The 14,704-nt window shown below is 34.6% G+C and overlaps 1 long non-coding RNA gene across 4 annotated transcripts in view; it reads right to left on the reverse strand.

Moving 5' to 3' along the window:
• Positions 1-14,704, reverse strand: part of LOC110829915 (uncharacterized) — a 588,956-nt gene that overhangs the window by 462,439 nt on the left and 111,813 nt on the right. The window contains exon 2 of one of the 4 annotated variants that reach the window (XR_015533611.1): positions 8,848-11,223. The exons of the other annotated variants lie outside the window; for them this stretch is intronic. This is a non-coding gene — a long non-coding RNA (uncharacterized LOC110829915). Of the gene's footprint in view, positions 1-8,847; positions 11,224-14,704 lie in introns of those variants that run through there. 4 annotated transcript variants of the gene reach the window in all.

Raw genomic sequence — 14,704 nt, forward strand, 5'->3', positions numbered from 1 at the left:
TCGGGAACGGAATTTGTTAACAAATAGGCTACAATCTTATATTTCTATACCAATTTCCTATTTATTCATACGTTATTTTGACGACTCTTTATCAATTGTGGATTTTTTGTTCTAGGTTGTAGCGCCATGTAGTCTGGTAGAAGTTTGCCGACATTTTAGGGGTATATACTGGCTCTATCGCCCTTTTGATAGAGTTAGGAAACACCACTGAAACGTCGGTAAACTTCTACTGGACTACACAGCGCTACAACCCAGAAGACAGCCATCTTTCGACTCGCCGTTATAAGAACATCAAATCCTTTTCTCAATTTCTCGCGCAATGTCGAATGAAATGCGAGCACACGTTTTATAGAACCCGAAAATTCATTATCGTGCACGAAACCGCTTACAATTCTTCACTGAACAGGAAAATGTTGTTTCCACACGTTTTCTTTGAGGTCAGTTTTAATATTATCATTTCGTTTACTCACATGCCTTCGAAGTGATGTTTTACCATCAGGTTTTCAGAACAAAAATTGTATCTGTTTCTCATCTCTCTCATGAGTGATATTTTTTCCGCTTATCTTGTCTTTGATTAATTCGTCCGAAAATTGGTGGCGCATGAAAATCACGAAATACCTCATTACACCGTTTTGCTCAAGCTCCTGTTACTTCTTATCACCCCAGTGTTCGATTCTGAACAGGACACAGACAGGAACATTTTCTCCACTACCGCGTCCAGATCGGCTCTGAAGTCCACCAAGCGTCCTATTCAACCGTATCGGATGTTCCTTATTGGGAGAAAAGTGGGTTGTGTAGGAAGACACTCATTTCCATTTAGTACCGATTTTAAGAACACGTGAAGCTAAACCTCTGCTCCGTCGTACGTCTTCATGGCGTGGTATTTAACTAACAGCAAAACAAATTTATCTTATTATGTCACAGTGAAAGATATCAGCTCCAAGACACTTTACATCACAAATTTACGACATTTTACTTATTTACTGAATTCAATGACGATGATATTTAATTACAGTGCTCAATATATCTGTAAAAGGTGATGGAAACTGTAGCTATTGTACGTGCTCACAATCAACGTGTCTCTGTGATATTACACCCAAATATAAATTTATTATTTATTATATTTCTAAGAATAAGTGCGTCCCTGTTAACAGATCTATTACCAAGTTCAAATTCAGTAAAACTATAGTAAACTAATTTTCAGACTAAACTCTCATTATGGCAGTATTCTGGTATTTTCTTACACTATACTGTATTTAAAGTTAACTCTCTGTTTTAGTACGAGATCTTATAGGTATTTATAATTTCAGAAAACTTCAACCCGCCTAATAAAATAAGAAGAATCCGATAATTCTGCGATCAGAGAGATCAAGAGTCAGAGAAAACCTTTACTTGAGACTAACTCATACAGGTTTATATATCATATTATATGAATTTTATGGAAATAAGTTAGGATGATATAGATAACACTCATCGGGCTCTAGTTAGGAACCGGTTGGGGGCTGTTTAGAATTAGCTAATGATCCTGCGGGTTTTATGAAAGATGAGAAATATGTTGACTAGCTGAGTATACCATTTAGCTTCTCAAGGCCACTGCTCCATAGAAGTTAGTTATATAGTTACCTTTTATTTAGCGAAATCATTATTTCAAACTCAAGGTCATGTCTAAATAGTGTAATCATTTGTGAATATAGCGTTTAATAAACATCAATAAAACTGATGTCAGGACTTCTCGTGAACTTCCACCTTTTCCTCTGCTACATGCCAAGCCAAACGTTCGAAAAACCGATTCCCGAAAAGTAAGTCTCACATCCTTGTTCTAAAGGACTTCTACTGCGCTAGAGCTTGTACACTCGATCTATCGGAGGTCATTTTCAGTCACAGCAATTTCTTCGGAAGTTTCTGTGCTGAATATTCTAGATATATTAGAAAGTTCTTATAGTATTAATTTTTCGTTGCTATGCGAGACAATTCTGGACACCGAGTATGTAAAATGAGGCTATTCATACTTTGTCTTCGACACTAAAAGAAACTACATTAAGCGGTTGAGTTGTCAGCAGCACTCATACTTCATAAACAGAAAATAACGGTTCAAAATTTCGACCCGAAGACTAAAAATTCTGTGAGACTTCTGAGGTTCTCCTTAGTTCTTTCACACAAATATCGGAATTGTTTATTACAATTGACAGCGTCAATTTCGACGTAGTGTTAAATTTTTCGGTCAAAAAACTTAATATCTTACACTACTTGTGTATTTAAAAGGTGTCTTTAAATCTTACTACATAACAAGCAAAGTCGGTTGATTATAATTTGTTGTTTAGGGATTTTGAACCAAAACTGATAATATTTTTATTTGTCACCGTTGCCGTGATATGGTGATCGTTAGCTGTTAAGGGATTATGGGCTTTGCTTTGTTAATGCTGTTGAAGGAGGTCCACTATGTACGTGTAACTTCCAAGCAAAATTCATTTGAGATTATTTTGCATGAAAGAGTATTATATCCTTTAATGAAGAAAATGCAAATAAAGATACTAACTTTATTGTTACACAGTATTATTCAATTTGATTTTCATATGCTGATTTACGGAAACAATGACTGAAAACAGACAGATCACTGACCCATGCCCTACAACATAGAACATGAACTTCAATACAATGGGGGGAAAATATGTTTACATGTTAACATTTTACAGCTTTCGTAATGAATCAAAAATTAATAGAGATTTTAATTTCTGAGTGCTTCTTCACACTACCCAAAAAAGAAGGGATTTTAAGTAGGGTAATGCGAATTTTCTTGTCATAGAATGAAGGAAAAATTTCTAGTAAATAAAATATCAGTATTTAAATACGAAGTACGAAGCATAAAACTGTAGAAATACATTAAAATCTGCAAACTGATTGTTTATATGAAACCTTTGACATGAACCGGCAAACTCTTTAGCTTGCTCTAACTTCCTGCAAGGTCTGTGAACTTGCCGCATGACCAAATATGTAACCACGCAAGTTGTTGAGGATCAGATAAGACACGTTTCACATACTCGTATCGAGATTGTGCGGACCGATATCTCGGAACATGCGACACTCGAATTTTCTGATATAAGCTACCAGCAAATCTGCTGCTTTCGTCGAGCTGAATAAGTTTACGGATGACATAATGCCGTTGCGTAACATTCTAAACAAATTTAATATCGATGATGCGCGTTCTTTGATTATTTCTGAATTGAGTCCACAGTTGCATTCACTGGTATTCCTACCAATTTTTCATCCACTCCTAGATGTGCATAACACGAAAATACCACGAACTCCACAGCCTCTGACAGAAATGACCATGATAGTCAATTTATAACCATCCAATTGATCTACAATCATTGTTATATTAAACGAAGATTCTCCCTTCATACCCACATGACCAAATCTTGAAGGAAAAGTACACATAATCCCTTTTATCTTTTATTTCAGATCACATATACTTCCTTTCCCGCTTCATTCGTCTCTTTTATTTTTACATCGTGACACCTTGGTGTAGTACTGTAGGCCTTATATCGTATTCACAAGGTGAAATGACAGAGAGGCAGAATAAGTAACGTTTTCTTGAATAGTTCCCTCGACATCCAGTAGTTAAAACAGCTGACAGCAGTCAACGGTAGACATGGCTACATGAAAACCCCCCTCTCTTCCGTTTCATTCTATAGATAAAATTTGGCGGATATTAATGATATAATTTCTTTATGAATGTACAGAATGTTTTCTTTCTTCTTATCCTCTCTGTCTCTTCTACATCACTCTTCCAATTTATCCTGCTTTCTTTTTACATTTTTTGTTAGTATTACATTGACGTCGGCTTATGCTTTTCATGTATATTTATGGACAAAGGCGTTGGGCACTGATCTTATAGTTGGAGGTTTCTCTTTTCTTCCTATATCATGTCTGAAATCTAGAATAGAAGCAGGGGATTCTTTGTAATAAGGCGAGGTGTGAATACCTGAACGGGCGGACATAAAAAAAGCCCGTAAGCTCCTTATAATTTCTTATTAAAATTTTAATTATATAACATTTATGCAGAAACTTATACTAAATTATTTTGTAGGTATCCGGTTATTGTGTGCATGTTTAAAATTTACTAGGACATGAAAGTTACGCCTAACAGCACTTGAAGATTTTGCAGCTTCAGTTTGAGGTATTCACATTTGAAGACTCAAGACAAAGATTAAATTAAAGCTGTGTGCTTTAACACTGTTCATGTTAGAAGGCTAGTGCTTGTTGGAAGAAAATTATCACGATTATAAATCAGGTTAATTACACCATGGGGCGGATCCTGACCGGAAGTGGCCTCTCCTCACTTGCACTACTGTTTCAACAAAAACGTCAGAATTAAAAGGCTTGTGTTCCTGTTGAAGGAAAGTTAATATGTATGAGAAACTTACGTTGAGTATTAAACACGAATATTTCTGCTACGCATTATAAATTAATAATTTTTTTAGATGTAAATGATTAACATGATAATGGAGCTTGAATGTTTACAAACACCGTAGTTATCAAAGTTAGCCATGTGACACGATCCAAAGCCCGGCCTATCCTCATATGATCCTCAAAATTAAAAAATATTATTATGTAATGTACTAAACAAAAGACAAATATGTTTCGTTATGAACTTTCCTTAATATAGATACATTCTGTATAACAATTAGGAATAGTTATGAATGTAGTTTAACTAAAAATGAAGACGATAATCCTGTCCTTATTCAGTTTCTTATGAGGAAACAGCTGGATGGGACACTAAACACATCGAATGCACTAGGATGAAGGCTTTCAATGATTTGAATGCGAATGGGAAAAGATAAGTTTATGTACCAATTGAGGGGGTAACGGCTACTGGTAGTGTTCGGAAGTGAATAACAGACGACAGATAATATTAATTCTATGTCAGAGTAGTCAAACAACAATTACACAAATACCGTCTAAAAACTTTTACTTCCAGACATAGAAAATTTAATATCGAATATTGTATAAAATTATCAATTAAGTAAATAATTTATCTTTGTTAAAACATACGAAAAACATTGCGATTTAAGACACTTTAAAGCCATGTGGGAACTATATGTTCTAAAAGGTTTTAAAATTAATAACTGACCATTCTTCATTTGTGGGTCTTGTATGATTTTCGGTGTAAACAGGTATTATTTCCTTAAACAGTATTAACCATTTTATCCTTATACCGGGAACGTTATGTGTTTTCTTTGCAGTAGGGACTGAATTATTAAACATTATTTAAGATAATTTCGAATCCAAACTGTTAAAGAATTTTTGTATCTAGAATGTCACACTGTTTTGTGAGGTTTGATTATATCATGCTAAACATTTCTGTTTGCAAAGGACTAGGCCTTTTCTAATATGACAAAGCAAGAAATGTATTTCACGTGGGTAGTAGTTACTTTAGTTCCACAAAATACGTAATTACACTACTGTTAAAATTATTAGATAAACAGCGGCATGCTTCGACATTACTTTGCCATCTTCAGGTTGCTCTTTATGTTCACTACAAATACAATATTGCACTTACCTTTCGTGTATATACGTCAGATTGTACTGATATCTTCCTTCGGTATGCTTTTACGTTTTAGAGTATCATAAATGCCATAATGCATTGGTTATACCACAATGTGTTACGAAAATAGTCATCAGCGTTAGAAATATTGTGCTTTGTTATTGAAAGCTAAACCTACTCTCTTTTAGTGACAGGATCAAGTGTAGTTGATTCTTATGTGAAAGAAGCCTTTATATTTTACTGTTCCTCAGACCATATTCCACCAATGTTACTTTTGTATCGCACACAAAAATTCGATTTAGATGGCATATAATTTTCTTTTCGTTGATTTTGAACATTACATCATGTGGATGAATGTGTGTAGCTCTTTGAAGCACAAACCAACTTTGCGTTTAAAGGAGTTAGTTTCAAGATAAATGTCTTGTGATATGTTGCGCCATGTATTCTCGTAAAAAGTGACCGATGTTTTAGAAGTGCTTGGTGCCTCCAACATGAGGGCGTTGACCATTTATACGAGACTGCACGGCTCAACATTCCAGAAGCCAATCATCTTTATATTCTCCGTCGCCTGAAACCTCGCTGAGCTAATATTGCTTTCACCTTTCATGTACGAGGACAATGTTGTTTCTGTTGATTACAGGAAGTTAAAACGTATAACTGACGAGCAGAGGATTAAAATTTGTGTGTATGAAATAAGTCAACCATTCCATGTACTTCATATTACCTCACAAATACCCACAATTTAAAACAAAGACATTTTCCGATGAAAGAATATTTTTTTATGGAACTGAATTCATATAACCTTTGTGTTTAACCCGCCTAACTTTACTCAATCATTACACAAGACCTGACGTACCGATCAACTTTGCCCACAAATTGAATTACGGAGATTTTGGTTTGTCCCACGTCAGTTTCTGTTCTTTATCTCAGTTCTTGTTAATGAAAGCCAAAATTGAGTCTCACATATTTGTGACAGAATGAACTAAATCACTCCTGCTGAGCAGTGTTCTACATTAGTAAACCACTAGTCTCGCGTAATAACTAACACCGTTTGCGAAGCTAATTTTATCGATGTCCTGTTGCCTGTCATCACTTCCTGAAACACACACTCACACATGGAAGCAGGTGATGGTTCTGAGATGGGTTAATCATTTGACAGGTTAGTTAGAGACATAGGCCGTGGAATTGTCCCCGATAAATCAAGAGACTTACAAGTTGACAGCGATTTTCAGCGTTAAACAGGTATTCACGGTTTAAAAGTTTCTCTCTTAAATAAAACATGAAAGCGGTGTTAGTGCAGTCTTCACAGAAATTCAAAGTGAGGTCAGCATATCTAATTAATTTTAGCAAGAAAATATACTTGCAAACACCTTGTTCTTTAATGAAACTTAGATAATTTTTTATTAGATATTCTCATATTTGCAACCACATGACAAAGGGTTTTGCTAAATGGTTGCCACGGATTTGAAACTTTAAAATAGATCTCAATGCGAATGTATCATGCCAATAGGGAATATCAATAAAATTACTTATTTACTCAGAGCAAATTATCACGCGGAATCAAAATTATTCTCTTCTGGCATGATGACAAACATCCCAATAGTTTTATAGTCGAACCAAATATCACCGATTATGGAAATGTGTTGACATGCTATTCTGACAAGATACCGTTAATATGTTTTATTAATGTTCCTATTCATAATTTTGTTTAAAACCGAGTACTATCTCCCGCCATGAAATGAAGTATTCCTTGAGAAAAGAATTCGCCATCATTTATCGAACTCGAATATTTATTGCTGTATTCACAAGAGCCCGCCACGTAACCTTATCCTGTACTAGCTGAATCTAGTCCACAAGAGTATAACGTTGTGTACCTACACTTCACTCGTCGTCCTATACGTTTCATATGTCTTACTCATTTTATCATCATTGTACATGCTAAAATATTTGGCAAGATTGAAATTATTAAACTTCTCCACAGGCCTATAAAATTTACTTTACACTTGTGTTATATTCTCTCTCTGGGGTTTAAATTTTCTAATCAAAACATTGTCTCCTACACGCTTACTGCAGTAGATTCTCTCCGTACTCTACGTTAATAGTAAATGTACGATTATTTGTGATTTTTAGCAAGTCTTTTTAAGTCCCACACCTAGCACATCGATAAGAGATAAAATAGAAAGAATTTATATATTTAAAACCTATATAAACAACCAAATTTATCGCTGTCCTCTTCGGAGATATATCCAATAATCATAGAATTTGCTGATGTAAGAATATTTTCGTAAGGAAATCACCTATTTGGAAGACCGAGTAGGAGATGGAGGATAAAATTAAGATGTTTGTAGGTGGAAAGTGGATGAGCTAGCTCAGAAAACAATGTCGAATATTGGTATTTGCGGTGTTGAACATTAAGATTCTGGTATCAGAGTACTAGTTCAATTAGAAGCTAATTTGAGGCAATAACTCCGGTTATTCCATTTCTCTTGATATTCAAAACATTCATACCATTTTTCTATTATCGACCTCATCGATACGAAATACGGTTAACAGTTGGTGCATGGATGGCGTTGCTTGTGGTGTCCAAAGAGTGTACTCAGTCATGTTCAAGGAAACTATCTGCTGCCGTGTCGGCAAGCAAGACTCAACTGACTGACACTCCGCTGCAGCAGAATCCAAACTTGCTCATGATTAATGATGTGAGGGCTTCTTCTCCTTACATCAATTTACAGGAACACTGGCATAAGTACTACGCTTCTTTCGTTAGCCACTAACCGTTCGGCTGTTTGCAGGATACAAATGTCGTCTCCTGGTTTACAACGAGCTATTCTACTCTGATTTTTAACATGAGTAAACTGCTTATTAATGCTTGAATTAAAATAATATTATAAATAAGCAATATAAATAATTAATACCCATTTCAGTGTTAATTACTCAGACTGAGGTAGACACTAAAGAATAGTAGGATATGCAAAATTTGTGGCGATAAAATAGGATCTGTGCACACTTCACTTCCAATAAGAAAAGGTATTGATGATTTAGATGATGATTCTTACGAAGTTAATCTCATAATATAAGCTGGTGTGCACATACACTTAAAATTAGTTTTTAGACATTCCTTTCTCTTGATTATCCCAGACATTAATTTATTGAAAATACAAACCTATTCTTGCAAAACTGTTGTGCTACTAATATGATTGACCATAGTAAAAATACATTTTGTCTCGTATTTCAATAAATATTCATCATACTGATAACGTCTAAACACGATCAGCATTTTATTGGGATATTTATAAAATTACTTTGTGTTCCTTGAAAGCTAGGCATTATAGCTAACCGGAACACAATACAATTAACATTCAAGTAACAAATTTTCTTGTAGACCGAAACAATGACATTTTAATAAAGTCGGCAAAGTTCACGGGAGAAACAAGCGTTTGGGCAGTTAAGACTTCATATTTTTACTTACAATTTATACAACGCTTTACAAAATATTCATCATTTTTAACTTCATTTTTACTCAGCATTACATTCTCAAACATTCTAAATTCATGTCTATCCCTCAGTTAGAGACCAAGTTTTACACCCATATACAAATGACATTAATTTCAAAGATAAATATTCTTAGTTGTCAATTTATTTCTTGTAAAAACGTCAACTGATCAACCAAGAGGATATAATTGAAAAATTAAATTATCAATTTTGTTTATTATTAACGATTTTTTGTTAATGAAAAATCTTTCCGTTAAATTGGCTTGAGCTCTTAAAGCATTATATATACATGGTAATAGTGATTATCTCACAATTTTGCAAGAGTTTTTGTATAATCACCGGTTAGGCCTATTTAAAAATTTCTCATAAATTATGCTTACATTGTTTAATGACGCTATCTCAAATGCGGTATGTTATAGGCTATAGGTCTATGTCGATTCAAGGAGAGTAGTCTACAACTATAGATATATTTGCAATATCTGATTGCTGCTATTAAACTAATTTACTCTCCATTTAATTTTTACATTTATATTCTATGCTAGCATTTATTAGTAACAGAACTGTCCTTAGCCTAATAGCATGTAGACACGAATTTAATGAGGATCAATAAAATAAGTAAAGTATTGAATCTAAGACCCAAGTTGCACGTCTTAAACATAATAATATTCTTAGTGAAAGTTTAGGGCAGCCATAGTTCAAGCTGTAACAAATTAGTAAGGCTTGTCCAAATGAGTGATATTTGAATTTGATAATGATCACCGGTATTGTTCGAACATGTGTCAAAAAGGTGACGGCCGATTAAATTTCAAAATTAGTTTAACACTTGTAGACGGAATGAATGCCAATCAATTTCCTTACTAATGAAAGCAATAATAATCCGTAATCAACTTCATACACTGACAAATAAATTGTTGAGTGGTGTTGATGCTGTAACAAATCGTGTTTTAACACATAACAGAAGACGATTATGATCAAAATGTTTAATCTTTTTTCGATGATTAAGGACTGCGACCTCTTCAGAATTCGAATGAATATAATTCTCAGATAATGAGTGGGATGTATTCGGAAAGCGATAGAACTCTGTGAATTTGAAACACACCATTGAAACATGACAATCCAAAACATAACAACGATACGGAAAACTAGGCAGAAAATTTTGCAGTGAGACAGATTATTATTGTTCTTATTCCATTTTTTATCATTTTATAGGGTATTATTTACTTATCTGTACCTAAGACAAACCTTGCCCCTGAGGTACATAGTGCAACTGCTATTTCTGAAACGCATTTTGTGTTTTAATATGTGTTACATGTATTATATAAATTTATTGTGAGACATTACTATATATATCATATATTTTACATCAGCGCCCTTTATTATTATTATCTTTGCTATTATTATTGTTAATGTTATTGGATTCTTGCTGTTGGAAAACACGTAAATAAATTAATTGAATTGAATTATCGTTAAAATTTCCAGTTTACACCACAAATGTGACGACTTCCGAACAAAATGTTGATAGCTCATCTAAAGACAAAATATTCTATTTGTTGGCTGACAAGAGTTATAACACAGGGCAGACAAATAGTTCGCTTTGTTGTTTCTTTTATTTTCCCCCCTGAAGAGCCTCAAATAACCCGGCATTGAAATTAGTCTGGCAATATAATAATCCATTTTTGCTCTCAATCGTATGTTTCTAGGCAACGAGTGAACGGGGCAAATGCAAGTTCGCTCTCTTCAAACGCACACAAACTTCCACTCTTCCTTTAACCCCTCAGCCGTCTTGGTAACTACCCCGTTCCTTCTCTCCCACCATGCAACATTCTCTCGGAAAGAAAACGTAAAAGGAATAAAAGAAAAGAATAAGAAATGAAAGATACAAATAATAAGAACTCTTATACTTTCTCTTTTTCTCTTTTCTTCCTTCATCTATCCAGTTCTGCAAAGCTTCCTCAATTTCTCTTGTTCTTTCATTCCATAGAATGGTCTTTCCGCTCATTTTTGGTGTGTCCGTCACTTTGCCCTCAGGAAGCAGCCATTCATTGTTGCTGTAGCCCGGAGAGATTGGAAAATGCACAGTGCAGTTATGCGGGCTTCTGTCGTCTGTCAACTGTTTCCTCTTCTTGTATTGAAAACAGAGCAATGCATGTGTGTCTACAGACAGCTTTGCAGGATTTCAAGAACGTCTAAAGTAAAAGACAAATGATCGTATGTTTTCTTATACAGGCTCAAGTATTCGTGTTAACCAAATAATGACATTTGTTTTAACATTTTAAAATTAATGTCTCTGAGATTATGAACATTTGCCCCCATGCTGCAATGCTTAAAAATTGATACAATGATACTAATAAAGAACGGTATTGCGCTACCGGTAATGCCTATTAGTAATATACAAAAATCCTTGAATAAAATACAGGTTAAGCATGTGTGATCTAGATAAGTAATAAGTTATTGGGACTTTTAACAGATTACAACGCCAGGCGCAGACACAGTTTTATTTTAGTAAAATATAACTATAAAATACAGTGAATGCATGGACAAAAATTATATTACTTCAAAGCTACTTAGAAGACCTAGAATACATTAGATATATACAGGAGATAGTAGAAATGTATGGTATAATAATGTGGACTGAATTCACTACTGGTTCACTACAAAGCGTAATTTTGAGATCATATGAAGGCGGTAATGAAACTTCTGGTTTCTTTAAAGAATCGATTTTTTTATCAGCTGAGTAAATGTAAATTTCTGAAGGAACCCATTTACCGCGCAATTATTTAACTGGTTGCATTCTATGTCAGTCGTAAGTCAATGGATACGCGGTGCGGTTGTCGACAAAATTAAAAAGTGTCCGTCCAGTTTCTTGCTTCTGGTAATTTCGGGTCTCCTGTCTGTGTACAGATACGTCAGTCCACCACCACTGCTGAGAGCGATAAACCACAGCAAAAATTGACGCTGAAATTTCATTCCGTCCTATCCACTGTCCGTCACAGTGACGTCATGACGCCGCAGCTCTGTGGCACAGCTGGTCCCGTATATAAATGAGGCGGTAATCTCTTCGAGGGCTGCCCAAACACTAGGCCTACTTATCAGATGTGTATCAAACTGCATTTATAACCACAAACATTACTAAATCTATAACTTATAGGCAACATACATGAAGATCGTCTTGACAATTGTTTTAAATTAAGTAAATCCGATGGTATGTTATGAAATCTGGTTATAAACAGATTTATATAGTCATATTGTTCATTTCCAAACAAACGATACGCTAATATCTTTACATTGTACACGATCGCTTCCTTTCACATGTCTCCCGAGATACCATTTATATCGTGAATCATTTCGCATCCAACAGTGAACGATCTCACAGTTGATATAAACTAAATTGCCTTTACTCCGAGTCCAGCGAAGTGCCGGGTCTCTGGTACGTTAGCAGTCGACAGAACTTTGAAAGAATCCAAGTAACCTCTTATTAAAATACTCATTAATTAGGTGCACGTATAACTTAATTTAATTCTTGACATATTCTAATATATATCAGTAATACCAATTATTTAAATCTTATATGATATATCTGTATGAAATTAGGATGATCTTTATTTGAACTATCTTCTGTATAGCCTTCAAATCGGTTGCTATTATCATGTCATCATTTATAGTAATCTTGATGGATACGCAGTCTGTTGGAAGAGACACACTGAAATTCAATTCGAAACGACTAATTTTTATTTTCACATATTATCACTATTTTTCTTTCCTTTACGCTTGTACTCTTCATAGTCTACACTTCCTTTCATTCTCGCATATTCCATATTCCATTCAAATCTCTTTCACCTTAGATAACAGTAAAAGTCATCAATCATGCTACTTGATGTGATATTCTATCATTTTTGTGAGTCATGTAAGAATTACTTCTAAAAGCTGCCTAATAGTGGCAGCATTTATAAAATCCTGTTATGTAGTGTCATTACTGAGAAATTGTAGGACTCAATGGGCACAATTGGCATCTGACATCGGGCTAATTTCACAAAAGAAAAACTGTGGGATGTCCAGGGTCATGTCTCGATTGGCAATCGTTAGGCCAATAGGACAACTTCAGAGTTAAGTACAAGAGCATAAGTAGATAAGTTGATGGACGGTGAATTGAGGAAACAGAAACAACTCCGAAAGTAGAACTTCAAACAACACTTAACACTTCGAATTTACAGGCTTTATAAATATTGATTTACTTAACACATTAGGGCTTTGTAAATCTAAACTGGTGACCCTTGGAATTTATATATATACATAAATTGAGAAATTTTCTTCAGAGAACTTTGCTTCTTCTTTTACCAAGTGTTGACAAGAAATTTTGTGGTACTCCCCCAAGAATATTTTGATCCAAGTAAAGTAAGTTACACTTTTAGCGTTAGCTGTGATAGGAGCCGGCTGTCCTCCATTTAAATTAAATCAATAGTAATCCTAGCTGTTGGCTAATCCCCAAAAACCTCTATTCCGGTTTTGTAATAGTTAAGTATCAATAGCCTAATCTATACTTTGATTGTTTAATTACTTCAAATGTGAATAAAGTAATAGTTGAAAGTTTATTTGTATCGGCTGTGACTTATGCCTGTTTATGTACTAACTGGTATGATTTATTTATGAGGCTTAAATATACAAGAGGTTAGAGCAGGTAGGTTCCAAGTGCAGCAATACAACACACTGGTCGTAATGTGAAGCAAATCACGCTAACAACCGACGTCTACTGGAGGAGTCTATTGTTCTGCAGATGCAGAACATGAGCATTCCTATACACTCGTCTGTCTGTCTGTCAGGTCGGATACGAACGGAAATGAGAGTACAGTTTAGTAAACTGGCTTGCCCGGACTTCGAACTTGGGCTGCCAAAGAGAAAGCCAGGCTTCAGCAGCTGCAATATGCGCAACAATTAAATTAGCTTGAGAACTTTAACGCTTCTTGTTCACCTCAGTTATCTGCGCAGACCGATATCTTTATAAGTCTATATTACATCGCCAAGTTTCATACAACAGCAGGAGGAAGCATGAGGAGAAAATATGAACAGCCAATAAAATGGAAAGCAAGAAAAACGTGTACCAGATCGTCAATTCAGCTTCTGCAAAAATATGCACTTGTGGGCTGCTATGATCTTTCATCTTGGCTTTTAATGTTAGGGTACTTTATACGTGATGTGGGGTTCAGTGAGAAAATATATTAATTTTTCTATCGTTAAGAGTCTTCCATATTGATAGGGGTGCAGACATATTAGACAATTCAATTCAGATAATAAAACGTCACATTTTCGAGAAGATTCTATATTAGATTGTGTGTGTGTGTGTGTGTGTGTGTGTGGTATAGATTATATTTTAATGAAATTAAATTTTGCTTATATCGTAATTTCTGTTTCACCGACTGAAAGAAAATGTAGTGTTTTTCTGTTCTATACTAAAACAAGGACGTGAGAACATAATTTTACTAGTAATCTTAAGCTTCTAGGTAGGAATCAGATCACTTTATATAAATCTTGGTTTATTTTATACAAGATATTGTAGGTGCGTCATATTGTGATTTTATTTAAATAGTATTAAAATATATTAATATAGATTGACCGACAATTTTAATATATTTTAATACTATTTATTTTATACACCTATTCCAGTTTATTTTC

Source organism: Zootermopsis nevadensis, unplaced genomic scaffold (genome assembly GCF_977971745.1).
Source record: "Zootermopsis nevadensis isolate Lab colony 2312 unplaced genomic scaffold, Znev_1.0 Znev_ptg000001l, whole genome shotgun sequence".
NCBI classification, from domain to species: domain Eukaryota; kingdom Metazoa; phylum Arthropoda; class Insecta; order Blattodea; family Termopsidae; genus Zootermopsis; species Zootermopsis nevadensis.